We start from the raw sequence: 26,188 nt of genomic DNA, 5'->3' as shown, positions 1-26,188 counted from the left end.
TGAATACTTTACTCGGGCCGTTGGAAACTCTTTACGCGGGTTTTCTATCTTTCCGGTCGACCGGTGGGTCGCGGAAGATAAGGATTAAAATTTATTCGCATTAAAGTATATTAATCAACCGTTTGCTGCGCGGAAAATCCAACCAGGCAGCGAGGGTATATTTGTTTTAGGGTTTTTTTTTGAAATTGATATGATTTGTTTGTACTCTACCGACGGTCGTCTAACGAAGTTGCGGACAAACGTCCAGTTGCTTTTGAGCGACCGCGAAAAAAATGCAAACGATACCAACGAATGTGGCAAGCTTGCAGACGATAGCTTTCAAAATTATTAATCCAAGTCCCTTAGTGCAGAAAGTAGAACTCGTGAAAGTGTTGCCAGCGAGTTGACTGCGTCGGAGACTAGCTTCTTTAATTCAAAGGTCCTTTATTCCTTCAAAGGCGCCGAATGTCGGCGAATGCATAATTCACTTTGCAAAGGTCCATCTTGTTGGAGTTGCGACAAAACTTTGATCCTTTGACCTTACTGCTTTCGACGGAAATGCTACGTGAAATCAAAACTACCGAGTCTCGTGTTATAAACCATCAAAAAAGCATAAACATGACATAATACAAGTTGTGTGATTTGATGCTGGATTCCAATCGGTAGTCTTCGGAGTGAGCTGGAATTGTTTCGCTACTTCCAAATTCTAAAGGCTCTCACAAGTTTTAAATGTTTTTAAATATGATAATAATATTTTAGATGATGTAAGAAATTTTAGACAATTTCCATCGCTTGAATTAAATTGTTGGCTTGAAGGAAGGCAAGCACAAGGATTCTTTATCAGGTTTGCCACTTCTTAGTTCATATAGTATCTTATCGTATCGCTCCATTTGTTCAGCAGATCATGTTCCATTGTTAATCACATTTTCACCAGCACCAGCACCTGGGAGAAGAATGAACCATTGTAAGGAACGGACTTCCTGGAACGAGCTGACGTCTGCTACGAGGTTCCATTTTCCCCAAAAACGAGGCCTGATTTTATTCTGAATGCAACCCGATTCTGGCTAACTTTTCAGGGAAAAAGATTATCAAGTTTCTGCGAAAAGCGAGGAAACCGTGTGTGGCAAAATGTTTCCGTTGATAAAACGAGGATTTCCCCCAAAAACCGGAGCTCATGCGGTGGCGGCACACGCGGTGGAAGCTTTTATAAAAATTACATTTCCACGTCCTCGTCTCGGTTTGTCAGTTCGCCTCCAGTATGCAGATGTTTGCTGGCTCCGTTGGTGATTCCGTTCCGCGTCAAGTGTGTGTCGGTTTCGTTATCCTTTGAGCGCCATTTTGCTACGCCATGTTGGGCACAATTTAATTACAAAAATGCTCGTGAAGAATCGTGATTACGGCGGACGCTGAGAGGGTAGCTCTCAAACTAGGTGTACCGATTTACGCTTTAACGAAGCAATTTATCACGGCCACTACGGGTAGATAAAGTTGGATTGAAGAATTATTTACGAGCACGCCGTCGAACGGACGGACAGAAAATTTATTATTTAAAGTGGAACATCTGGTGTAATTATTCAAAGAATCTCTCAGTTCTTTCAGTTCTCTTGGTAATTGAAATCAATTTCAGCATTCCGCTCGACTCGGCCTGCGATGATCCTGCTGGGGGTTGGAAGTTTACTCGACGGATAAGCAAATTGATTTCGGACCACACCACTCCAATCGCTTCCAATTCCGGTGACTAACTAATCAACTGAACGTGTTGTGTTCGATGGCGTAATCCAGGCCGCTTAAGCCCACAATCCACGCTGCCAATCCATTGCTCCGACAGCCCTCGTTTGGGGCTTAGTTTTTCTGCGCCAAATCGCTAATCCTCGAGGCCACGGCGAGGATCGGGGAAAACGTTTTCAGAAAGCGCGCGAAACAAACCAAATAAAGTTGTACGCATGTAAAGGTGAGAAAAGTTTTTCCTTTCCCCACGACGTTTTCCGAGGAAAGTTTTTCGGCCCATAAATGGTGTTAATTTACGAGTGCGGCGCCGCCACCGGGATGGGCCAAAAGTTTTCCAATGAGCCCGACGGGACCGGTAGAGGCCGGCCAGCGAGGGGGTTAAATTGAAGGCGCTGGAAATGTTCTTATTCGCTTTGCGAGAGAAAAGCAAAAATTCATAAAAGAACCAACGAGAGCTCTCATGGCGCGCGGAAGGTTCGTTAGCAAACTTTAGCCACGCGCAGACACGCGTGCGTCGTCGTTATGATTGCGAGTCTCGGGCTTGCGATAATAAATGCAAATAAGCTGGTTTGAGATTTTTCAATTCTTTGAAATTACATCGCTCCTACGCCTTGGGCAGAGCAACGCAGATTGCTTCTCTCCGTTCGTTATCGGCCCCGCACTGGAAAGTTATGCGGCCATATTCGTTACTTCCGCACTATTCGAAGTGAAGGGCTGTGAATAAGTTCTTTTTCTTTTATAATTTTCCAACTCACTTCCTAGTGTAGTGCTTACCTTCGAACGAGAAGTAAATGAATAGCAACAATGTAACGAATGGGATTTGGCAACGGCTGCGAACGAAGATATGCGCTCATCACTCACGATGACACAGCCGTCAGCCGCCAGAAGGATTTGACTTGAACAAATGGTGTTCGTCCGGAAAGCCGGAAAAAGTGAGTAAAATTGGGAAATGGTGTGGCACTGCAAGGATCTGTCTCTCAATTGAAGACGAATGAAAGGGAGGTGGCCCCATGAGAAGGAAAATGGATTGAAATTTGGTTGTAAGAAAACTAGGGAAATTTACCTCTGAATGTTTGGTAACTTGCCTCAATCCGACGCGAAGAATTTACAATGCACGTCAACAAACATGTGGTGGAGTGTTTCTCACCAAACTGAATTCTTGAACGTTTCTACATTTTTGTGGTATGTTTAAGTTTTCACGTCTATTTCCCTACGTTCGCTCTCGTTCGCTAGGTAAAATACTGTAAACCTGTGTTGGGTAAGCCTCACAAGCTTTGTTGATATTTACTGCACGATAGCTAAACATCAACGCTTTGGGGCTTCAGTACCGAGTACATCTTGTCAAACCTTTCGGTGAAGGAAACCAAATCATTGCCTGGTGGTCACAAAGGGCTCACCGCAGCATAAGTTCCACGTCAGGCGTCAGGCGATCCAAGGGTGTACCGCTTTCTGGTTTGCTCAGCATCTCCATTTTCTCGTGTCACTCTTCGGATGATGTTTTCTCGCGGGACGTAAACCCAGGACGAAGCTGTAGTTGTTCTGTGGCATGAGGAATGAAAATCATGTTTTGTCGAGAGTTACAGCTGTACAAACCAACCAACCGGCGGGTTTGTTGTAGTGTACTTTGCGGCACGTGGTCCAATGGTACAATGTAACATCAAATTCCGCGCTACAAGACGTGATGCTGGTGGTCGGCAAAGCAAACCCATAAACAAACTTACGAAACTTAGGACGGCTTGTTTCTGCCTCTGCCCGAAAGGGCTGATGTCGGTAGAAATGTCGGCAAAGTTGTTCCGTCCCGCTCCGGTTTCCCGATAGCGGTATTGTTATTGTACCCGTTCAACTATTGCTATTGCGAAAGTTTGTCATTTTAGCCTTATGTTCGCCAATCGCCGGAGGGGGGGTGGTGGGTGACGGAGCCACAAAGGTGGTAATGTTTTCGCCAAATTTACCTCGCGAACATGGCCACGTTCGCGCGTTCTTCGAAGCCGTTCCGCGCGGGCAAAGTTTGCAGCATAAATTGTGTGTCCTTTTTTAAACTCAAACGAGACTTTCATTTGCCGGCTGCGAGCAGCGAGAGTATCCATTGCCATTGGCTTTACGATAAATTGAACAGCACGAATGAAACCGTTTCATTATTTTTAACCGTATTAGACAAGTTTCATTTGCCCGGGCGAATGTTTCCGCCCGTTGAACTTTGGGCTCGTTGTCGTGCGATGAGATAAGGCCACGGTGGCGGACATCCACCGTTTGGGTTCAGCTTTATGCTACTCTTGCCGCTGTGGACTCACTCCCATTCGGTTCGAATAGCCAGCTGGTAATGGGAGATAATAATAATTATCGTTCAAATATTGAGCAAATCGTTCACGGTTCCGGTTCCAAGTGCTCTCTGGCACTAATGTAAATCCAATATGGCCAAGTTGTGTGGCGCGGCAAGACAAGCCGCCTAGGGCTTCCAAACTAACAGAGTCACCCATTGCGAAACGATCCCGTTTAGGTTCGGAAGAGAGTTCGGGTCTAGGTACGTTCCGTTCGGTGGTTAGGTTTAACGTTGGGCTAAATTTCCAATTTAGTTTCGCCATTGAACTTAAAATTGAATTGCCCGTTAGTGCTGCGGACATTCCGCTGGTGTGGTGTGGGGTCTAGAGTCGAAGATGTACGATGCGATTATCAATCTCCACGTTTCATTCCGATCGCCTGCTGACTCCACCTCAACAGCTTCAACTGGTCCATTTTGTGAATCGTACGGCCAGTAATTTGTTAAGTATTGAAACTATGATCGAATTAATTCTATGATACGTTCAACTAGTAATACGATGCGATACTTTATTGGCCACAATTGGTCACTAAGTATGAATTCTAAAACAGTTTAAACTATATCTTTCCACATGGTAAAGCCAAAGAATTAAATTATAACAATATGTAATTCAAATGACATCTATCTAACGCTAAACTTAACGGTAACTTAGTAACTTACATTAGCAGTAAAAATTTACTATTAGATAAGTCTGAATTCTATTTGATATTCTCTTATCAAATTGATCCATGATTAGAACTGCATGATTATTGCATTCAGCAGTTACATGCAATCAAAAATTAAAATATAACTCGAGAACACGACTTTGATCGTTTGCATCACAATTCATTAAGCATAATATGGGTTTCGTTTTGTTGAGGGGTTGAAATAAATTAAAGATTTGTATTGTTTTGCTACCAGGGAAAAATCGACTCATTGGTGGAAAGTAAATGTTTTGTATCGTTATATAAAATGACCGTTATTTGCACCGTTTTGGCCGTTGGTTGCCAAATATTGCCGATCTACATCAACATATCTACCGCTCGCTCAACAGAATTGTTTGATAAGCCTCGGGGTACTGCAAGTATCTGCCGCTGCTCTGTGTCAGCTATCGACTCCATCGGAAGTGGCCCATAAACCCGAAATGATAATGAGTGAGTTCCGATGTCCAAAAAGGGCTCACACCTCCTGCACGCTAGTTCGTTATCTGCCGAGGACGTACGGTTTGCCTGTTGTTTGTTTATAGTTTTAACACATTCTACAGACTTCGCCGAGGCGGGTCGTAGCTATAATCGAAAATTTCGCGGCAAATCTCCTGCCAAGCGGAAGCGCCACGAGAATTCGCTCGAAAAAAAAACCGCTGTTTGTATGCTACTGGCCGAGTACTGACCGCAGTGTGAGGTTGGTAAACCTAAAACATTTATAATTAAAGCAAATATTTGACCACTTCCGGTGCGCTAGGTGGCGAAGAGGATGCTGGGAACTGTACTGCTAGTGATCGCGGTACGGAGGTACGCACCTCTGGGCGGCCTGTTATGCGTTATGCTAATTTTTAACCCCCTTCGTTTGCGGGGTTGCGGTTCACTTGTTAGTGTAGTCCTGGCGGTCCAAATGCTTAGTGACTGGGAATGTGTTCGAGTACAGCGTTAAGCGGTGTGGCGGTTGGTTGATGTTCCTGGGGGTCCCAGCTGACCCCGTTCCATAATTGTCAACAGTTCCATCTGTGCCGTTGCTGTTTTATGTTGCATTGGCTCGGTCGGTCTAGTTTTGGGTGGACTCTAGTGTGTATCGCGAATTAAACATTAGCGCACTTGCAGTTGCATAATTTATCGTTTGGACTGTTCGGATCGTTGGGGCCTTAGGAGGTTCCCATCGGACGTGCGCGGACGAGCATCACCGCGGTCCTGCCGGACAATTAGCGTTGATGCAGGCGGCGCATTTTGTTAATTGATTTTTGGTCGTACATGTCGACGGATGCGACACCTGTGCCTGCGTTTTGTTTGGCAGATTAATATTTGATTGATTTTAGCTCGTTTGACACAATCAACATTAACGAGCAACCGGTGATCGCCGTTTATTGTCGTATCAACGTCGGTGGCGGGAATTTGCAAACGTGTAGCCGAATAATGTGCATCTGGAAACACTGTCACCGGGAGCATTCGTTTCTATTGATTCGATTGGTTTTTTGTGCATATGTTGCATAGCCGGCGTGCTAGGCGTGGCGGCCAATTTCCATAGGGCTGTTCAAACGGGCTCAACGCTTAAACGTCCTGTTTGAGAAGACGCAAGAAACGCTCGTCCTACGTGAATGGATGAGTAATGAAGCTAAATTTTTTAAAACTTGCTCCGCAATACCGGAACGCTTTAACGAAGGACGATTTAGGATATGACTAGAACTGTTTATCATGCCATGCTCACAGCATGACCAACGATGAACCTCAAGCAAATGCCGTTCGATTGACAATCGACTATAATCTGGCCGCCGAAAATCGAAAGAATTAAACATTTTTTGTTTTGTAATTGTCCTTTAAGAACTGAGTTTTGTCGCTATAACTTGCTTTACAAGTAGCTTGAGGCGTCTCTTGTTCGAGGATGGTAATGAAATTATTTTTTTCGACCAATACTCTGCGAGTCAAACTGTTTTTAACTATATTAAGATTTTTAACTGTTATGCAAATAACTATATTTCTGATTCCAAAGCGATGTGTGAAATTAGAAGTTTTGTTGAAGTTTTTTGTTAGTTCTGTCAAAGAAACAATATCATGAATTGCTCATCGCTTCTCACTCGTTCGTTCCACATTGCCTTTTGATAAGCTAGAGTTCCAACAATAACTTTGCCAAGATTTCAATGGTCTTGATACGAGCGAAGAAAGCATGCCTCATTTGCCAAATTATGCCGAATTCCATGGCGTTCCATGGCGAACTTGTTTTCGCCCCGAGATGTATTAAAAGAATCCACGTTTCGGTCTACATCGGTTGGCGCCCTCCATGTCGTCACGGACAGCTCTCATCGGCACAGGCAACACGCAGCTGCAAATAGGAACGGAACGGGACAAATAATAGAAATCCAATTTCTTCTCTCCAGCTCGCACCAGCTCGTGTCAAACTTTTATTTTTATTTTCGGTGACGCTAAGAAGATTGAAAAGCCAAACAAAAGTGCGCCAAAGTGACGTACCAAAACTTGGTTTGCAGTGGTTATTTTTGGAGGAGCTTTTCCCGACCCGACACTGTTTTTGCCCGACACTGGCCTAGGAAGTCTCGAAGTTTCAATTGTGAGTTCGCTCACAGGGCGCGTTGGTCGGTTCGTGACAGTTTTCCCTTCCTTTCAAATGCCTGTCGGTCTACTTACACTTTTCTGGAGTTTTCCATTGTCCTCTGTGTACTGTTTGGTTTGTGAGACTGTATTGTTTCACATCCCACCAATACTGTGGCTGGTGGGCAGTGGTGCTTAAAAGTTTTCCTCAGCGCCGAGAGATATCTTGAATTCTGAGGGAATGGGCAAATAATCCCGTTTTCCATGCAGCTAATCCCACTTAAATGGAATGGATCACATCTCGAATCGATCGTGTTTCGGGGTATTGATTAAGCTCTTGAATCTTTGTAGCACTACCCTGGTGTTTGGGAGCAATTGGTCGATGCAATGAGCCGGATTAAAGCTCTGCATGGTTCTGAAGTGGTTGTGTGGTGTCGAGCAGCGTCATTGCCATGGGTTGATGGTGTCACGGGATGGTACTCAATGAATTAGAATGCTACCAGGCTGTTCAATAAGTTTTGCGGTTCGATAAGAAATACACAATTTTATGGTTTGAAATACACTTTATTATTCAGTATCGTATCGCTGAACATTAATACACTTGTTTTAACGAGACTTCAATTTATGAATTCCAACCCTGAAGTGAGAAGTTTAAAGGGCAGGAAAATACACTTCCACAGCTGTTATGACCTCATGTTGACCTGTTGACGAAAAACAGTTTCCACATATGAAGTTTTGAAGAGTGTGCCAACATAGAAAAACCCAATTTAGCCTAGTAGCAGCGTCCTCTGTTATTATTACTATATATATATTTATTTGTTAGCGAACTGCAAAACTTATTGAACACCCCAGTATGTGCTTGATTAGTGCGAAGAGATTTGAAACGTAATTTGATGCTAAATTGAGGATGAACAGCATGTTGCATGTGTCACCGAGTGACAATAACATATTGCCATCAATAGAAAAATAGCATCATTACAATTCCCATTGTTCGGAGATATAATCGCAGCAGTTTATGCTTCCGTTGACGTAGTACTTAATGTGGGTGAGCTGTTATTTTAAGTAATATCCATCGCAACAGGTTAGAAAGATTGGAATTGTTGTGGTAGAGACATATGTAATGATACAGTTTAACATAACCATGGTGCAAAGTACAAGACTTTTATTTTAAGTTATATTTAAGCTTGATGGATTGCAAATGAAGGGGATAAAAACTTCGTTGAATTTATGTTTGGCATCAATGAAAGGAAATTCGCATAGAAAATATTGTAATAGTTTAAGTACAAAATTTTTCTCTTAGCTCCAATTCGTGGCTGAAATGAGGGTATTTGTGTGTTCTTCGTGCCATGAAATCATCAAAAATGTGTCTGGGGTTAATAGAAAATATTCCTAATTGCAGTATAAGAACAGCTAATTTGTCAGTCAGACAGGCTGTTGAGTTGCTTTCCAAAGTGCGCTGCTTTTAATGTACTTGCTGCAATATAATTATAGATAACTAGCAGACCCGGCAAACTTTGTTCCGCCCCAGGGGCAATAAGTAAACAGATTCAGATTCTCAAATCTCAGATAAATGAAATTAAATGAACAAAAATGAAATGAAATGAAAAGAAATGAATTCTCCGATTCTCAGATTCTCCGATCTCAGATCTCACATTTTCAAATTCTCAGATTATTCTCATATTTTCAGATTTCAGATTATTAGATTCTCATATTTTCAGATTGTCAGATCTCAGAATCTCAGATTCTCAGATCTCTATTTTGCAAGTTTTGATGAAATTTGATTCATAACTTGTGGAGTAATTAATGTTTTCAACAGTTAGTTTTTAGGGAGGGGAAAGAAAGAGAGAAGTGAGGGATTTCTAACCATGGCTATGCCACTCCCCGGCCCCTAAAACCCCTGTATACCAAATTCCGAGTCAATCGGTCCAATATTTTCGGAGTCCATAAGGAACACACGGACAGAACTTCATATTTATATAGAAGACTACGGCGGGCAGGTTTTTGGACAAAATCGTGCGTGGAGATAATCGGAAGCACATTTTGAATTTTATGTTGCACCTCGTTCGATCGATCGTTTGATCGTAAATAGCATGACTGTGATGAGGTGTAGCGATGGCACCTTCGAACCCCGTGCCGTGATTGATTTTGAACCTATGGGCCAGTCTGGAGCCGGTAAATACGGTGCTGTCGGGTCGGGACACTTCACTTGCTGTCGAAACCCGCATCAGTGTGGACCGGGGCTCTTCGGTCACTCAGACGCTCTCTAACTCCTGTGCCGCCAGGATACCTCATTAGCATTCAAATGAAGTGCATCCAATTAAATTAAGTCTTTCCTGACAGCGACAAGCGTCGATCGGTGGTTGAAACGAGACTAAAAGCAGGTTTCATTATCCATGCCAGCGAACGGGCACTTTTGAGATGACGAGGATAAAAAATGCGGAGAAGGTATGGAGGTAAAAGGGTAAAAAGATAAAAACTTTAGTAAAAACCGGACTCGGCCTCTCGGACTTGCCAAAAAAGAATAAATCGAGAAGGGTTGTCACAGGTTCGATGTTTTTCTATGGAAGTGTTTTAAAACCTCAGGTATACACGGTCGGGTGTACTGAATAAAATCCAGTTAAGATGTTTGAGTTGCAGCATAGTTTGCAAATGTTTATGTAATTAGATCCTGATTTTTGGTCCTGATTTTCAGAGAGTTTTTGAAATATTCTGTTAATATAATTGTCCCATTACGTTCCTTAAGTTTTAAATAATTGGAATAAAATGAGCTGATGATGATTGAAATAAACGCTCTGAATGATTGTAACTAACATAAGAAACTTTTGATTTACTAGTCGACTTCGAAAACTACGTTCCTCTTTACAGTTGATTTAGTTTTGTCTGGTCCGTCGAGCATTGAATAGTTGATAAAATATAGTAATCGATAAGCGATCAGTAGGTAGTGAAAATATTTGCATGTTACGTTAACACTCTTGTTTTAAGCAACACCATTTTCCAACATTAAGTGTGATGAACAAGATAATTATATCTATTCTATCAGCGGCTGTCATCGGCCAACTGCTTTACGGTACAATAAGTGGCATATCACCGACTTTATTCTATCGCACAGTTCATCGATAATTTTCCCAGCGGCTTTCTCGAGTTCCTTAATGCGGTATGTTGTTTCGTATTTTGCCGGCTCCATCTGCTTGCCTGACCCAAACCGAGGACGGGAAAGCGGGCAGCTTACAGCGCCAGGAAACGTATTTTAAACCTTTTTATGTGCGCATTTCGGACCATCATGCTACCTACCTTGCTGTGGGCTAAAAATTTAATTAAGTAAGAAATTTTCGGATGGCACAAGGATCCAAACCCACATCGAACCCTCATCGTGGCCTCTTGTTCGGTTTCTTACGACTGCTTACGGCTGCAGCGTCGGTTGCGAGCGCTTAAGACGGTATTCTGGGATTTCGGTCGTTACGGTCCGATTACGCTTTCGGCTGGCTTTGTGCAGCGTACACCGTTTTTGCTTCCCGGGCAACGTTTTGTTAGTCTGGATTTTTCCACTGACCAGAATGCATTCCATTGTTTTTTCTGCTTTTCATGGTTTTTACGCCATTTGCGTTGGCGAACAGCGTCGGTTATCAGAAGCAGCTGCCGCGAGCCGTTCCCGCGGAGCCTTGGGCCGCTGGTTAATGTTCTGTAAAAGCTAGCCAGATCCGGAAGTAAAACGAATTCGTTGCCATTTTTTGGTAATTAGAGCGTTTGTTTTTTTTGCTCTACCATGGACCCTTTGGGTGGTTTGTGACGGTAATTTGCGATGTCAACCATTTGCAAAGTGTATCCACCGGTTAGGATGGATGACTAACAAATGTTGCTGAATTATATTATGTAGAAGTAGATGCGTGCGTTTTGTGAGCAAACTGGAAACCGTGGACGGTTACTGAACTCGTATTAAATGTCCAACCAATGTTCTTCTTAACTGTGACTTATGTATCATTTTCAGTATTTTATGTGCTCTGTTTATTCAGATGGTTGCACAATCTGTAAAAATATGTTGATGACTCCCTATCAGCCTTAAGTACCATGCTTTTCGTAAACAAACCACTTTATTTGAAATCTGCACATACATAAGTAAAAGCGTTTTCGGTTCATTAAACGTTCTCTTTCGGAAGCGAAGCCGATGGTTTATTTGTCACATTTTCAGTCCGGAGAGTCCAGCAACAGAGCCATTAATTCATTAATCGCATAGCTCACGTCAAGCAGTCCGATCGACCACCGGTAAGCCAACTCATTACGTTTCGCTTATCCTCCCAAAGCAACACTCCCCGGAAGCAGCAACTCGGATGGATGTCCTTGACGGTTTATAAGCAGAGCGTTCGTTGCCACGCTTTTTATACAGATATCCGGATCCGGTTGCTTTCGGGCGATTTCTGCACCGTACACACGACTTTCGATCGAGAGTGACCAGGTCCATTCCCGGCGGGCAAAAGCAATCGGTTGGAAATGGTGCGCGTGCAACGATTTGTCTTGCTCGGCGTCGTCATCGCCCCAACCGGAAGTGGGTGGCTGTTCCCGTTTTTCTGCCCCATTTAATTGCATGTTCCATTTCGGTGGACAATTTAACTCTTTCTTTCTTCTGGCCGATTCTGTCGTCTTTGCTGGCCGGCCACTATTAGGAGCGTAATTTTTTCGATCATCTGGTGGTCAATCGAATGGCGACTTCCGGATTTTGTCGATTTAGGATATCTGGCCTGACGGTTGACTAATGGTGTTGTTCCAGAAATGGATGTGCAGGAATCAATCCATTACTTATGTATTTTAGTAGTTCAAATTGGATTGAGAAAAAAATCCTTTGTAAGCGACTTTTAATTCTATCAATCTTCCAAAAAAGTCTTCAAAACCTTATAGGAATCTAACTTTTAGAAAATATTGAACTGTTTGCTAAAGGAAGCATAAATACTAGAGTTTGAGATTCTTCTTGTCAATTGGATCCTATCCAATTGCAACGTTGCAAAAATGCTCCCTGCAAATGATGCAGAAAATGGGTTGTTATATGTTTGTTTTGTTGCAGCAAATTTTCCCGGTTTGCCGGAGTACCTCATGCTGTTGCTGCTGCACGGCTGATGATTGTTTTTCTTCCCCTTTTTTCGATCATCTTCTCTGATCGGTTCGAATATGCAATAATAATGTGCAACGAGTGCAACCGTGTATGTGTATGTAAAATGTAGCCCTGATTCGTTATTTCGTTCGTTTCGTGTGCAATTTATTGTCAAGGATCTCAACTTTCAACCTGCTGTCGGACGGGATGGCTGTGTTCTCGTGGTCACGGGGGAAGTGGTTTTCCATATGTTTGCTTTGCGGCTCTCCCGAGAGGTGCTACCTCGCACACGACAATTCCACGGTCCACAGGTTCCGACGCCTTCACAGAGCGGCAACAGAGAAGTTCCGGCTCGCCGGCTCACTGGCGCTGGAGAGTACTTTACCGGATTCGCAAAACCGATTTATGGGCGGAATTGGATTTATTGTAAGCACAATCACGCTCGAATGGTCGCACCGGAGACCGGCACCGGGACGGGGTTTTGGTAAAATTGCAGGCCCCAGGTTCGACCCCTCTTTTCCAAGAGCCAATCGATGGAAATTCTTCCGATCGTGGGTTTGGTTTTGAGACGAGAGTTTGTGTAAAGCCGAGCAAAGTATTCCAATAAGAGCCAAAGCTGCACCACACCAACAAATGCTGGCAAGGAAAATTTATGCTCAACTTCACCGGGGAGCTCGTGGAGGAATTTTACATTGTGTGTTGTTGCTCACTCAACTCGAGTTTGGAACAATTCTTCATCAAGATAATGGATACGGTCTGCGGATCAGCCCTCGAAAATGTGTTCCTCTTCCGAGGGTGGTTCATGGTCCGGAAAGAGAGCGGAAATCCAGGTGCTTACATTGAACTACATTCTGGCTGTTTTGTGTATTCTACAATGGGATTGCAACATCACTCTGTGTTGGACTCGAATTTGATCTCCGTCCGCTGGACGCTATGGGTTGACGGTTACATTTATTAAATTAGACGACGAAGCGGTAACAAAGTTTTAATAATGTTTTCGATAGAAGTTTGATGAAAATTTTCATAAAAGTACCTGTCACTACTAAGCACAATCGGGATACGGAAACACTTGTTGTCCAAACTTCACATCTAGCTGATATAAAATATCCGTTGTGCTGCATTTGAGACCCAAACAATGTCCCTTTTGCTGGCAGTGTTAATTAAATTCTACTTGATTTTGAACCTTGCACGGAGCAGGATTTCTTAAAGAGCACTGGAGGCTGTAGGGCGTTTCGGTGTTCCTGACGCAATGGCCACATTATTGGATTACATTTCCTGCACACGTTCGTATTCAAATTCCGTTAGCACCGAGCCTGACGACGTTCGATTAGGGATGAAATTGCCAATGTTCGCCTCCGGCAAAAGGCGGGGCTCACTGCGCGGGAGGAAGAGGTTAACAAATTTATGATTTTGTTAGTTTTTCGCGGAAGGTGGGAAAGTTTATTTGGCATCACAAACATTGGCCGCCGGCACATCCTCACTTACCGACGCTCGTGGCAGCGTCATGCGCACGAGTGGAGTGAAATGATTTAATTCAATTGATTGGAAAACTCCGCCCGAGGTACTCGATGCCGCGGCGCACGGTGAATGGCTTGGAGTTCCGGTGCCGGGTTCGATATTTGTTTGTGCCGGGTACCCGACATGTACGAGTAATGTCAAACTGTCGAATCGTTACAGTTTCGCATTTCGAGGAGAAATATGTTTGCCACGTAGTTTATGCTGGGAAAATTGGTTTTTCCGATGTTTTCGGATTTTCTCTTTGGCCTTGCCAGAAAATGCCACTTGGGAATGTATTCGATTTTTGGCGTATCAGCTGACTTTAATTCAGCTCCTTTTAACTTTCTGATGATATCGATGTGATTAAGGTTTTTTATTTACACCTGATCTCACTGTTTCAGTTCACTCTGTTGTAGAAAGAAAAATTCCAAGCAAAGTATAAAAATTTCCTTCATAGCGCACCGATGTATGTTGATTGGCAAACATTCTTTTTGAACAATGAGCAAACAAAAACAAAACAAAGACTGGTGCGAATTATCATCGAAATAGCTTTCATCATGCTTCTCAACATAATGTCGATGTTTTTGCACAGAAGAACGGTTTTTATTGTAATATTATTGCTGACTCAGACAAGGGCAATTTGTGTTGTTTTTTTTGCACTTTTGCTTCTATTTCGGCTGCAAGGAGCAAAGCAGAAAATGACCAATCCGAATCTTCGCTATTTGGGCTAGAATTGCGGAAAAACGTTGGCCGATGCGAAATGATGATGAAATAGCGAGCAATATATTGGAGCCATTTATCAGCCATCATCGGGAAGCAAAACTCAACATGAGCTCGATGGCTTTCGGATTGGAGTATGGAGAACGCTGATATTGGCGAAAAAACTGTAGGTGTCGATTTTTGTCTAATCGTTGTGGAATGCTATAGTAGGATGATGAAAATATGCTTCATTTCGATAACGATGTTGATGTTTCTTAAGAACGATAATTAAGAAGTTGATGTTTGAGCAAATTTTATGCCCAGCTAAAGAATGGAATGCTAGAAGCAAACGATGGGTCTCGAAGTTGGTGTTTTTGTCATCAGTCGAGAACATTTTGTCGTCAGTGATTGGATTGAGGTTCTTTGGAACTTTGTAGGCATTTGTTTTACTTTCGTCCTTTTGGCAAACTTTCGGCTCGACGCTGTCTCTCTCATCGTAATGTGCTTTGGAACTTTTTAACAACGCCGACATGCATAAAAAGTTTTTATTAAAGGTGTGCACTGGAAGTGTATCGCTTAAACACCATGTGCCTCCATCTTGGCACGCACACGCTTGGCGCAAGACAGCAACAGCTGCCTTTTACTTGACTTCATACATGAAGCGGCCCGTTGACACGGCACTTGAGGCCAACGAAGTGGACATCCTTCGTGGAACTTCTTGATGCTGCAAAAGTCAAAACCATTCGTTTTAACGACGGTGTTTGCAGCGCCAGCGGCCGATGGCTTTGGATTTCGGAAAGATAAAAGTTTTCGAAACATTTTCGGCCCTGTCCTTCCTTCGGCTACCATTAACGACGCTTTGCCGTTCGTTAAGTGAATTATCGTAAAACAAGCCCCAGTTGTTTTCGTACGTACAGTTTTTGGTACTTTTACCGGCCGCCACCTGCCTGCGGTCTGTATATTTTTTTAAGGTTCTGTGTTAGGCTAGGCGGTTGAAAAGTGGCTTTTTTTGACTCTTCCGACCTTCTACCGAGAGAGTACAGTTTATGGACATAAAATGTGGGTATTATTGTGGGAATCGTGGGTAGATCGTGTTCCATTTTTACGGTTCATGGTCGGTTTCTCTTATTTTTTATACTAGTTAATTAATGTAGAACAAAGAAAAAAGGAAGCTGTTTTTGTATCTCATAGCTCAAGCTTTTTATTCAGGACGTTATGTCAGCAAGCTTATATGGCCAGCGCAATCCACTAGGTTTATGGAGATTTTATTTCCAGCCGTGCAGATCATTGATATTCATGTTCGATGTCCCACCACGTATTGCCTTTTGCGGCGATAATCGTTGAAAAGCATCAATATTTCAGCCCTGCCAGCCCTGGTGATAATTTCGCGCCCAGCCTGATGGAGAGGCACGGTGATGGAAAATTGGAAATGGAAAAGAATCGGTATCCATAATATAAATCAATTCATTTGAGGTCACCACAGCTGACCACAAGTGGTCTGAGCGAAAATGAATTTCAATACCAATTTCCATTCAGTGGCAATCATGATACTTATTTATTATGAATGACATCTCATACGCGGGGCTCAGGTGGGGCGGGACGAAAAAAGATTGAGCGCTCATTGATAGCGACGGGACACTTTTATAGACCGACTCGCATATGTGACCGCGTTCCTGGCTCGGTTGATAAAGTGCCAAAGCAATCGCCAGGGACTAATGAAGACCTGCCACTCGGGCCACGAATGCTCTCCGGTGGGGATCGGAAAGATGATTGATGGTTGGTCTGCGCCGTTTGATGCGGTTGGTGCGACCCGTAACGAACGGCAAGCCGACGGATCGATTGTTTCGATTACCGATGCACCACCACCACCACGACGCATATGCAAATTCCCGCGACATACGGCGCAGCCCAACGATGTAATTAGCAATGTTGCATGAAATTGCTACTGATTGGTGGTTGAAAGCTGCTCATTTGTGTTTCCTGGTCGCTGGGGAATAATGAACCAGAGTGTGTAGCAAATATTATTTCGTCCTCCCCTGGCAGCCCTTACATAAATTACTTTAATCTACAACTCAAGATAAATCAACCATGGCACGGCAAATGCACTGCGGCGATTATGGAGTGCGATTAGTTTTTGTATAAAATTTGCAAGCCGCATTAGATTCATTATTAACGTGTCAGGTGTAATTTAATCTTGCAACGTATGCACCCATATCGGATAGCATAATTTGCTGGATGAGTGAGCTTAAAATGTTAAAGTTCATCTATCGCCTTCATTCGTGTATTTGTTACCACACGGTCGGATCCACGCAAACAATAGCAAATGTGTAGATTAAGGGTACCGCTAGAGAATCGCATACTGTCCGCTGCCAACAATGGCACAAAAAATAGTTTATTTTAGCAAACTTCCACACTATTTAAAATCAATACTGCAACGGTACACATTGCAGTCCTTGGTGCAGGGAAATAGCCAGCCAACGGAAAAGGGTTGACTTGTGGCGCTAGCTGCAGCTCTTTTTTTCGAGTAGCTTTCTTTTGCTTCATGCGCTGCTGATGTGCGTAACTGTTTGCGTGCCCATGAAGCAACGCTGTTTGTTCAGCTAGTGTAATAATGTTGCGTCGGTAGGTTTTATGTCGTTGCTGGTCACCTTGTTATGAGGGAGCATGGGTTCCGAGTGGTGATCGGTGGTACGTAAACCACACAATCATGAAATGCGGTACGTGGTTTTCTCCAGCTTCGTAGCAAGGAGTGGACCGCCTAGCGTACTGTGTGGCCAGAGCTAAACATACGGGTTTTTGAAATTGATCATTCCAGTTTGGCCAGGAAATGGTATTGCAAGTTATGTCAACGAATCGTTCGAGATTTGATAATGCGATAGTACCGGCAGTCCTAAGGGATAGCTTTATGCAAATCTTCTTTTATTGACTTTCTATCTTACAGTTCACCTCTATGCTTTTCGTCGGAAAATTAGACAACTCATTTATTATGAATTTTATTTTACCATTAACGTAATATACTATGGGCCCTATCATGAAACTCGAATCGAGATCTCGAACGTTAATTTGAGTTCATTTTGCTATGGCGTTCTCTTTCTGCCTTCTCGCTTGCTGTATTCTGCTTTCTCTCTTACTGTGTTCATTCGCGCATTCGAGTTTCATAATTGGGCCCTATGCCAAATGCGCCAGATGGAGGCGCATGGTGTTTTAACGACATACTCTAGGTGCATGATTATAAAATCTGAACAAGAACCTTTAAATCGTGCAGTAGTTGTCTAAAGTCGCCTATCTCCATTATACAATAAAACAGAGCTTCTAGTAGAAGCTAATACAATATAAATCATAAATCTATTCAAAGTTTTTGAGAACGAGAATCTTCGATGACGAACTATTGCTTATGTCCATGATTCTCTAATAAATTTCTGTATTTGTCATTTTATTTGTGGTTCGTAAAATAACCATATTTTTATCTCTCTTTTTATTCATTTTATTTGAAAGATGCATCATAGACACAGATATTGTTGGTCAAGTTACATAACAGTTAACCGTTGTACCGTAAACGTAGCACTTAATCGAATGCATCCACGTCGTTTACACTTAAAAACCGCTTAACCATAAGTGCACCTAGTGCCTAGTGATCGTTTGCAGAATGCATCATATGTTTTATGCATACTTAATGCTGTATGACTTACTTACTTACACTGACTCAATGCTTAAAGTAAAAACACGTACACTGCCGTAACAATTTTAAGCCATCACACGAGAGTGTGTGGTGTGCTCCCAAAATACGATACTGTTGACATTTGTATTGGACCGTTCCTGTGGGGCTTAAGGCTGCAAGCTACCGGCAGCAGGGCAGCGCTCGTAAAATGGCCATAAAATTTTATCGCTTTTTAAATATTATACACAGCCGAATGTCAGCTCGGAACTCGGAACAAGACCAGACCAAGGACGAGGCCAGACCGGTGGTATGTTTTTCGCACGTGAATTTTTATTTAAATCACCATCATTGTGCATCGTTTGCCCCATTGCCGGTGTTCGGGGTGTTGTGTTGGTTTGACTTCTCGTTCGCTGCCGCTGCCAATCATGCCCGAGCTGTCAAAGTGCTCCGTTCCGGGCGTTTGCCACTCGCTGTCGGCCATAAAGGTGGCCAAAGCCGTAAGAGCCGGGGAAGAAAACCTGGCAGCAAATGGGCCAGCGAAAGCAAAAGCTCAATGTCGGCAAAAGGGCAAACACCGAAAAACCAATATTAACATTCACCTCGCAGGGCATTCGTGCACGTTTGCCGCCCATTTAGCTGGTCGCCGAATTTCGCAGCGCCCCGTGTCGGCGCCACGGCGAATCGAGCTGCCCAAATTGTGGCCACGCCGAACAATAATATAGCAGCAGTTTGTGAAGATGTTTTTCGGCAAGAACCCCGTTTTATGGGTAAGCTCATTTAACACAAACACGTATGCTCCGTCGAGGGGTTTTGTTGGAGCGGTGAAGGATAATGGCGTAGGAGCGATTTTCACACGCCCCCCTATTGTTGTTTTATTGTTTACAGTTGAACTGGGGAAAGTAAAAACGATCCATAACATTTGCATAATCTAACCTAGCATTTGCATCAACTCTGTGGAAGAAATTGATACGACTATCAGATGATGAAACGAACAGCAATAAACTCGCAAAATTGCGTGTTTCATTTGAGGACACCGACATACGTTTGGAAACAGTATAAAACAAGAAAAATCGGACAGTTCTCATATTTAGAATCGCTTAACTTTTAAACATTTCATTCTTTCACTTTCAGAACTCATTATTCACATGGGGTTTATGCTTGTATCGTTGCTTGATTTAGTATAAAAATAGAATAAAGGATTCAACCTGCAGACAGCAGCGATCAATCTGTACGAGTGATGAAACGAGGCATCCAACAGCTTGGGCGAAAATGAATTCTACTTATCCCAGACATGTAGGCAGATTTAGGCAGACTCTAACGTGTCCATCATCAGGTGATGTAGGCCCCTATATTGTCCCTCTTTGTCTGTTCTCTAGACACAAAATGTAGGTTTAGGTTGTATCGAGGTCATGAAAAATAGTGGAAATTTAAATTGGGCGCTGATCTATTGTATGTGGTTACGCTAGGACTAGATAACTCATCCGTTAAATGTTTCTCGGTATGTATGCTTCATTTTAGCTTTATAGTAGAATACTGAATTTTCGTCGGATTTAATATAATTTAAGTTAAACTCTTCTCTCAAAATGGCTTTTCTGAAAATTTATTTTGTTTTTACTATTGCGTCTGGTTTATTTGCAATCATTTTAATTTACTTGCTCTGTTTGGAATACGAAAGGCTGAAGCAGTCAGCATTTTGAAAGGAAAGTTGCCCAACACTTTCGGTGGAATAGGTTCACGAACAGTTTGATGAAACTATTCAAGCGAGCGACTAAGTGAATCCGTGGGGAATACACGAATACGTTGCAAAAGTTCGCCAGGAGTAGCTGTTGAGCCGCTTTTCTCGTAGAGGCTGTGGTTGCTCTAAGCAAGGCCACTGATGCGAAGCATCAATTTGCCTTCTTGCCTTCGATGAACCCAATACAGTTAATTATCTGCCCTTCGTCTAATGGCAGTTCGACTTTCGTATTCCCCTATGACCAACGAGCTTAGTTTCGCAGCAATTCGACACTGTGCGCTATCCGGTGAAGGAGAATAAATCGTCAGAAATTCCCCCGTGGAAAGATAGATAGTACGAGTGGCTGCCGTATCTGGACGATAATGATATGAGCATTTCGCTAGCGAGCTAGAGAGTTCTCCTGCAATTGTTGCTGATTGATTCGTAGGAATCTGCCGTGCGCTTGAGGGAGCGTGGCTGGCCACTGTTCCGTTGCCTTAACAATCGATGCTTGTTGAGCGTACCTTTCGATCAGACTATACTATTATCAGTTCGACTTTGCTACACGCCATTTACCATGAGCGCTCCTCGCGATGCTGGATATTGTATGGCTTAAGAAAAACAGATACTCTTCGAATAAAATTGGAAAACAATCGTAGGTTCCGGCTCGCAGACTTTATTAGCAGTTCTATGAGCTTTAACATACCTTTCTTAGTCTTCCTACCGCCCTCGAAAATTTTGACTGTAAGAAACATTTAAAACAAAAAATTGTGGTTTCTGAACAAAGTTGGGAAGTTTACAATAAGAAGATTCGGGTGGGAATTTTTTTATCACACTAATTTTTCATAAATTTCCTTTCGGTCTTTCCGTTTTCTTACACGGCCACCATTTGACGCCAGTGGATTCATATGCGCTCGATTGGTCGAACGAAAGAAAGACGTTCTCAGCATGATGGAGTCCTGCGCCGCTGCACGGGTGGTATCATCGTTGGTACGTCGTGCTGGAAGCACAAAACACAAGCACAGCCTCGCAGGAAATTGGTCGCCGATGCAATGATCCTGCAATTCATCGTTGCACACCGGTGCTGAGGGGAAAATTGAAAATATAGCGCACTGGAATGCGCCTCCATTTGCTGCTAGCAACGTGCCACATTGAAGGGTTCCGGCGAAGAAGGACGACGGAACGAAATTGAATTTGATGAGTTGATTGACCGGATGATGTGAAATGGATGTTGCAAGCTGGAGGTATACTTCAGTGCTCTCAGCCGGCCATCTTGTAGACGTTGTATGTGTTTTCTGTTGCCGAACAGTTTCGGCTATATTGCCAATGTAACCAATGTGTTTTCAATTATTCAAAAAATCAATTGACACATCTATTTGTATTGTAATAGGACTTTCAACCTAGTCTTCAAATTATAGTGAACTAATGTTTTCAGCTAACATAGCAAATATTCATTCTTCGTTTTCTTTTTGTTTCATTGAAGATAAAGGCTTCGGATACTAATTTCCAAATCTTCATAATTTGCATATTAATTCATTTAAAGGAAGAAATTGAATCATTTTGCTCTGTTCGTCTCTGCTGCTCGAACAATTCATTAAAGTTAGTTCGAATTACTCATGGGGCTCCGAAAATCCGGCGCCCTCCGAAGCGTGTTGATTTATGTAAATTATGTTTTCTAATCTTTCCTCCAGTTCAGACGCGTACTTGGGTGGAACTTTCGCAAATTACCGGAATGGGCGTGTGAAGATGTCGTTAACAATTAATTCGATTCGTACCTCTATGAGACACCAACCATTTTTTGCGAGTTCACTCTGGTGTTACAATAAATATTTATTAAGGTCTCGCCGCCTCGAGTGTCAAGGCTTTACATACCTGCCCGTTAGTGTTGGGTCTGGAATTGGTTTCTAATTTTTGGCGATGTACAGCAGAGAGTGTATCCTGAAATTGTAGTTAGAGTTTGCCTGGAGATTTTCCATTGCCATGTTTGTAAGATTTCTGTTGTTTCTTGTGGCAATAGAGTTAAGTAATAAGTTAAATTTTTAAAAGTTTCATGTTGTGTGCCCATTATATTGACTAGTCGCTGCGGGTGAATGATTTTCACAAAAGCTTCAAGGGACGCTGAAAGCATTTTGTTTCCTGGTTATATCCTGTGATTCCTTGCACCGAACAGACGAAATTCCTACATAGGACGATGAAGAACTTTTCAGTGCACCGTCCTAAAAGGGACATAAAGTTTTCCCACAAAAATCTCGACCGCACAGGGATGGTCGGATGGATGACCCATCATTAAGAGGTTCGTTTTAGCTACAAATTGCCATCCATTCATCATTCACCCCGGCTGGGTGAGGTGAGGCACAAAAACTGTAAAGATGGCGCCGGGATAGGTGGCCGGGAAGAAGAAATAAATCAATGTTCCGCAATGACGCTAGTGACCAGCAAAACAGGTCAACAAAAGGCGGCCAAAAGTTGAATCATCGGAATCAGAAGTTGGTTTGTGGCGTAAAAGAGTAAATACGGCTCTTAAATTGACTAGTTTGACCATCCTCCTCCTGCGGGCTCCTGTCGTGAACGAATCATGGATTCGGGCCAAAAAGTCCTTCGTTCACCTGAACGATCGTTTTATGGAAGAGGGTACACTTAATCAAACAAATCCTGTTCTCTGTTTATCACTACAAACAGTAGTTTCAGCAAATAATCATGCAAAACAATCCCAGATTTATGTCTAGGAATAGTAGAATTATATCTCACGTGAAGCTCAAAATATTGTACAACTAATGACACCATTAAAATGGGACTGAAGAAAACATACCCCAGTTCCGAGTGCACGTACGTGGAAGGATAATTTGGAGCGAACATTCCTCGTGAGCGGGCTTCTTCATATCATCCTCGCTAAAACTACGAGATGGAATGAACGAAATTCTTTTAATCCTTCCCGTGTTCCGTCCCGTGCTCTGTCGGGACGTTTCATTTAAAATCGTTAGAAAGTCGTTGTGGTTTATTTAATCCTCATCTAATGAGTCAGCATGCCTACAGTCAGCAAGGATGCCGTGTAGCGGCCCGTAGCATGACTTTGCGGCGGAGAAGTTTTCGCCTCAGTTCGCGCGAAGACATGACCAAGGATAATTATGGCTCTGCGTTTGCATGCCGCGCAAGGGAATGATATTATTTGTAGAAGCTTTCAGCGCTGATAGTTTGTATGTTTTGCGACAGGCCCCCAGAACACTGCTCGAGATGTTCCTTTCGTTGCCTCGTTTTGATGATGGTGAGTTTTTGGATGTTATGATATTTAATTGGAACCGGTAATTAAGCGTCCAGGACGCGGTGCTGTTCATGGGAGACGTTTGAATAGCGGCCGTTGAGCTATTGGATCGTTGGACTGTTATTCGTGAACGGATTAATTGTAGGTAATCCGTCAGGGCCGTTGTTAGCATTAGGCTTATGATCAACATTGGCATTCGCTTACTCCTAGTGCAATCAGAGAGACAGACAGTAGTTCATAATAGTTATTTCGATTCAATTAACTAAAAAGGATGTTTAAGGTATTTTAACGCTATTGAGAAGAAAAGAAAGAAATACAAACGATTAGTGGAATGGATGGTTTGGTTAACGAAAGAAGTTGCATTAAATTATGTGTTTCCAATGGAAGAAAGGCAGACATTTTTAAAATGTTGTTTAAAGTCTATGACAACTCGTTTAAATCAAAAACAAACATTTCTGTTTGATAACAATGTAAAATTAGTCAACAATACATGAATGAGTTGTGTCACGTTGAATGAATAAAGTGTGAAGAAGCGTCAATGAAACATTGCAACAACGGCTGGAATAAAAGCTCAAATCAAAGAATGGGTTTTGCAGCTTGCAGAGAACTTCCCATTGTGTTTTTCTCATGCATTTCATACTAACCAGTTCGTACGGTATTCATTCGTGTTGTGATAATGGGATCCAGAAACTGGTAGCATTTTTTTCAAAATAACTTGCAAAATGCTTCCATTTTCAAGAAGTATTTTCGATTTTCACCCACAAAACTAACTAGAAAAGTCCTAACTAACTAACTAGAACACCTCTTAATAACGGATACGCCTTTTGGTGACTCTTTCCTATTCTTTATACTAAAATTACCACTTCAATTAACATATTCACACTCGTTTCAAAATAAAAGTAGAAAAATAAACTGAGTGCTGGAGACGATCTCTGATTGTATTGTATTTAAAAATCAGTCAAATTTCCCACGTTTCCCGTCTTCTTGGGGATTCTATATGCGATTCCTTGATTGTGTCGCGCTGATTGGCTATTTGAGAAATATTTTACCCCTCTTTTTAGTGGGTGATGAATAAACATATCGTTTTTTCAACATCTTCCTCACGACCCTCACCGGCTGAAAGAATGATTTGAAAAAAATCACGCCCAACAAACCGTTGCTGGTGCATTTTTATGATGAAAATGGTGCTGAAAAGTAGGTCACTTATGCAACTTGCCGGGTTTTTTTCATACTCATCCACTAGGCCACCTTAGCCAAAGCGATTCGGTGCGTCAGACGGTTTCCATTATGCAATTTCTGAAGCTGCACTCGCTTCTACAAAACAGGCACAGTGCTCGCTGCACCGTGCGTCAGAGAAAATGAAGACGCTGCACTGAACAAGAGGAACTGAATAATGTATGGTATATCTTCATTTTACCCCCTTTCAAGGCGAACTTCTTACCGATGGCGCATGAAGTGTTAATGTATTGGAACAACCATTGGAACAACCAGCCATTTAAAGGTGGGCCAGAACCACGGAGAACGATGAAATGTAACAGCCACATTATTGCACTGTATGCTTGATGCACACAAGATGGTGACACCATTGAACGTATTGCTACGCTCAAGGGGCTTATAACAGGGTGCCGAGAAGGTTTACGAATTAGAGCAACGAAACGTGACCCAATTTATCATGCATGGAATCTTCTCGCGAGAAGCCTGTGGAGGCTGCTTCGTCTTTATCGATCGCTTGACGATGTGAAGAACCGTTGGAGACATAATTGATGGAGTGTGATCAAGTGCAAGATGATTCACACCTCGCTCAACGATAAATAGATTTAAAACAATGCGATCCACCGTCCGTTACGACACATCCCTGTCACTTCCTCAGTGACAGCTTGCGTGAAGTGAAGATTTAGATTGGTTTTATCTTTTTGTCCTTCCACTTTGGGGTGTCCTTCCGTTACTTCGACACTCCAAAACTCCTCTTACGTGCCGTGGAAGATAGCTACGGTGCTACGTGATTTATTTTGGGAACGTGTCATGAATTTATTTATCCCACCCAAGGCTGCGTCTTCGAGTGCCTTCGACAATGCTGGGAGATTGATATAAGCGTACCCGGCGAAAGAGGAAAAAAATAGAGAACCTTGTCACTTCCATCATCGTAAACATCATCAACATCGCCAACCACGATAGACTTCAACCTTTGGAATCGGGTGATCGTTGAAACACATCGCTTAACATATTCCTCTCGGAACATTCGAAAGGTCTTGGCGATCCTGGGGTCTTTCGAAAGATTTGTGGTTCGGTCTGGTGCGGTCAACCAGCCCAAAGCCGCAACACCACCGGACCACTAATCCAATAAATCGTGCAACGAAAAGGGTAGCATTGCTTTAATTGGATTTCGTACCACCCGGGATGGTATGGCATGGCGATGTTTGGTTGTTGGTGTTTGTGGTGGACAAATCAACAGTGGTAAATTCTTCACTGTACTTCCGGACAATCACAGCAAAGCCTTTATTTCGATGTTTTCTGGCCCTTTCTTTGCGGAAATTGCGATTTCAGTTTTTTAAATGTGGTTTTGCCTCATGTTATGTGTTTTACGTTGAGCCCCATAGTATATAATATATATTTCCCTAAAATCTGTTATTTCTCAAAATGGTTTGCTGTTACAAAAGACCTGTAGGGACGTACCAATTTTTCATCACGAGTTAGCTCGACGGGACTGTAAAAAAGCAGCGTCTGAACTGAGGAACAACGCAGCCGGTTGCATTTCATTACGGTCTACATAAATTTAGGGGTTTGAAGTGGCATGCAATTAAACCTGAATGTAGCCAACCATTTCACGCAGAAATAACCAACTTTAAATATGTAGAAGAAGTGAAAAATGAAGCTATGAAGTATACCATCCAGTTTTCGTTGGTTGGTTAAAATCGTGTAAGGTAATGAAAACGGTAGGTAATGTGTGCCAGAGCTCAGGACGAAGCCAAAAGCAACAACAGCAAACGTAACATGTCCGCAGGGAATTTTAGTTTCTGGCACTCG

The sequence above is a fragment of the Anopheles bellator genome, chromosome 2, assembly GCF_943735745.2.
Source record: "Anopheles bellator chromosome 2, idAnoBellAS_SP24_06.2, whole genome shotgun sequence".
Taxonomy (NCBI): Eukaryota; Metazoa; Arthropoda; class Insecta; order Diptera; family Culicidae; genus Anopheles; species Anopheles bellator.
The sequence above is the reverse complement of the archived record's forward strand: the minus strand, read 5'-3'. Positions refer to the sequence as shown.